This window comes from Artemia sp. Qi Xiang Cuo, chromosome 18, assembly GCF_049724085.1.
Source record: "Artemia sp. Qi Xiang Cuo chromosome 18, ASM4972408v1, whole genome shotgun sequence".
Classification (NCBI taxonomy): Eukaryota; Metazoa; Arthropoda; class Branchiopoda; order Anostraca; family Artemiidae; genus Artemia; species Artemia sp. Qi Xiang Cuo.
The window spans coordinates 44814553-44818426 of NC_142811.1; the positions used below are offsets into that span (position 1 = coordinate 44814553).

Consider the following 3874-nt stretch of genomic DNA (forward strand, 5'->3'; position numbering starts at 1 on the left):
AAACTAAAAAAGTGAAACTTGTAGGCAACAAAGAAAAGAAAGAGAAGAAAAAAAAAAAGCGTTAAATACAAAGAAAAATAACAAGCTACTAAGCTCAAAAAGATTAAAAAAAAACAAAAAATTACAATGATAAAGGCAAAACAAATTAAAGAAAAAGGCAAAACAATAAATAAGCAAACAGAGTAAATAGTTATCAATTGTTTATGGATATCATTTAAAAAAATAATATAAAACAACATAAATGCAAGCATAAGTAAAAACATTATAAAATAAATGGCTAAAAAAAAAACAACAACAAAACACCCGACCTAACCGGGTGAAAAGGATTTTGTTCAGTCCTAGAAGGGACTTGGACGGGCTTTAATTGACTGACAGATAACATCAACTTGTGTTGCCTCTTTCACAGTAATAACCTGGGCCATCAGAAAGCTCGGTGAGTATTTCTCCTCCCCTAGACCATGTAGACCTCTTCCCAAGCTTTGATTTAGCATAGTTAAGTAACTGAAGTCTAGGCTTTGTCAATGACTCAGAAATAAAGACACCACTACCTAGAAAACTCTTCTTTTCTCTAAGAATAAAATGCTGCATTCTTGGACTACAAAATTCCACAACAAGTGGGCGAGATTTCAAACCTGAGCCTTGTTTTCCAATCCTTCTAACAGAAACGATGTCATTCTTAGTCAAAGGAATACCAGGAAATCTAGTATTGTAAAATCCAAGAAATTTGCTTTCAGAAACTTCTGGATAAGGGTCTTCTTTGAAACCAAATAGGATCAGCTGATTTGAAATTTTCATTTGGTCAAACTGATCGCCCAGACAATCCACATTGAGTTGAATTGGTTTCAGAGATTTCTGCAGCTCTGACAAACCTGAGTCAAGCAAATGAAGAGATGATTCAAGCTTTGACATCCTCAAATCATATTGTTTTAGTGATTTTTCCACAAGCACATCAAAATCCATTTTAAGACTTTTATATACCTCTTGTTTAATAATTTCCATGTTGTTAGCATCAAAAGCAGGAGGTAGGTGACTAGAGGCAAGTTTTTTAACAGAGGCCTCAACCAAAGAACCAACCTCATTAGACAGTGCCTCACTGACAACTTCTGCCATAGTAGATTTAAGGTTTTGGTCATTAAGTGAATCTGCAATTAGCTTCTGCTTGTTTTTAAGGGTATTAATGTGTGAGGTGAGCATAGTAATCTGCTCATTGATAGATTCAGCTCCACTGTATTAGATGGAGCAGTCTGATCTCATCTCTCTGTGACTAGGTGGTCTATAGCTCCTTTTAGAGTTGTCACCCATGATGTAGGCTAAAGTGAACTCCAAACTAGGCTAATCAAGCTACAAGCCAACAGCAAAAAGCAAGGAATCTTCCGGCTGGCACAATCAATTATAAAAGGGTCTAATACTAACGAATTAGAGATGTAGGCACTCGGCGGATAAAAAATTGACTGTACCTGGGGGTTCTCTATGCGCACTCCTGGGTTTGCGGCTGGTAGGCTTGACTGCCTTTTTCACTGGACTGTTAGGCAGACTCAACCAGTTCTGCAGAAAAATTCAATTGTCTCAATGACTGTCTCAATCACTGTCTCAGATAAAGATATAGTGAAAGATACAGGAAAAAGAAGATGCGAGATAGATTTAGTGAAAGCGCAGTATTTGCAGAGATAAACGACAGACAGAACGTCATTACGCTAAGAGCCACAGCTCATGCCATTCTTCACGAGTATTACTTAAAACAAAAAAATTTCGACGTGGAACTGGAGAAGGAAGCTATCGTCCGAGCTGCAGCAGCTATAATCAAAAGTGATGCCAAAGGTATTAAACAACAAATGGAGGTGTACCCCAATTCTGAAAACCACGGGGAGATAACATACAACCTCGAAAACCTACACCCATGTTTGCGGCTTTTTCTAGAAATTTTGTTCGTAGGAGACAAAATAAAAGGAAAGGTTGAGACAATAGGTCAGTGCATGTTACAAACCTGTCGGCCAAAGATAATCAGACGACCCCTTCACATTGGAGTAGATGCCCAATTGCATCATCAGTTTGGCAGCCGCTTTCTAATTGACATGCTCAGTGCTATGGGTTTCAGCTTATCATATTACGAGACGAAGCTCTTCGAGCGTAACGCTGCTGTTTCTAACAGCATAAACATAGAGGGTCTGGAAGGAACTTTTTGCATGCAGCACATAGCTGATAACGTCGACCACAACGTCCAAACCCTTGATGGTAACGGCACTTTTCACGGCATGGGCATAATTCTTTCTGTGACGCCACTGTTGAGGTCTTCAACAGTACTTGAGAGGAGAAAGTTTGTTACTTCAAGGCAGATAACTGAACCGAACCGAATTCCCATTAAATATCTCAGACAGACACTAGGACAACCTAACCTTCTGTACGATCCGCTACCACGAGCTTCAATTCTGGATCCCTCAAAATATTCCGACTTGCTATGGAAGATGTCAAGACTTTTTCCTGCACCCTTGCCTAGCTGGCAGGGAGCTATGAGCGAGCTGTATGTTGATACGCAGTCAGGCTCTTACAGAGGAAAATCCTCCATTTTCTTCATGCCCATGATAGATATGAGCTCAAGTGATCCCATTTGTATCTACTCCACACTCAGCTTCGTCTGCGAACAGTGTTCCAGATACGGTGCGACTCCAGTACTAACTTTCGATCAGCCACTTTAATAGAAAGCTCTTACCATTATTGCTACCGAGACGGATGCGAGTCCTATAAAAAAAATCGTCCTGCGGCTGGGTGGCTTCCACACACTCATGAGTTACATTGGGGCCATTGGACAGATTATGGAAGGCTCTGGACTTCATGACACGTTGGAAATAATATATGCGCCAAATACTGTTCTACAAATCATTTCTGGGAAAGCTGATTCCAGAGCTATACAAGGACACATACTGATTGACTGGGCACTGAACACACTTCTCTTCACTAAGCTTTGCGGCACTGAAGATGGTGCTGATTCAGCAGACGCGGAAAAAATAATCAGTGCCTCCGATGTGCTTATGGAGTTCTTCACTGTTTTTCTTGTTGCACTGAAAGGTCACACAGACATGCGAAGCATAGAGGAAAATCTATCCCTGGCAAAAGTCGCCGAGAACTTTTCTTCTCTTAAACAGTCACTTTCGGAAAAGTCCCGTACGGCGAGACTGTGGATACAATATATGGAAATGATGGACATACTGAAGAAGTTCATCCAAGCAGAGCGTACGGGGAACTGGGATCTTCACCTTCAGGCAGTTGAAGCTATGTTGCCCTATTTCGCAGCGTCAAACCACTTCCTATATGCGAAGTCTGCCAGTGTGTACCTGCAAAATATGAAACAGTTGGAAACTACCAACCCCGACGGGTTTGACAATTTTCAGAACGGGAGCCATGCTATCCACAGATCCGAAAAATTTTGGGCGGGCTTGTCGTCAGATCTGGTCATTGAGCAGGTCCTCATGCGCTCGTTGAAAACTAACGGTGGTCTTACAAGGAGAAGCAGCATGAGTGAGTTGCAGAGGCTGACTTGGTTACTCTCAGCACCAACTTGTAGTGCATTAATTCGTCGATGCAAACTTTTGCTAAGGTCCAATACCAGACGAGCGAACAGCACAAAGAAGTTAGAGAGTCGAGGATTGAACGCGACAACCATGACACTAGCAAGCTCCTTTGCTTTGTTGCTGAGAATACCCTTTTCGCAGAAGATCTGAGCTTGTGAAACATTACCTCTGGAGTTACGGCTGATGAAAAAGTCAACGTCGACACAGCTAGATCCGTCGGACAAGAAATCATGGATAGCATGACAGGGGAAAACGTCAACACGTACACATTCAAGAAAAAGTCTGTGGCCGTAACGCTTACTAATAAA

At 41.4% G+C, this 3874-nt stretch overlaps 1 pseudogene; it reads right to left on the reverse strand.

The window, feature by feature from the left end:
* Window positions 1-595: 595 nt before the first annotated feature.
* LOC148941540 (uncharacterized) lies at window positions 596-1302 on the reverse strand (annotated as a pseudogene).
* Window positions 1303-3874: the final 2572 nt, after the last annotated feature.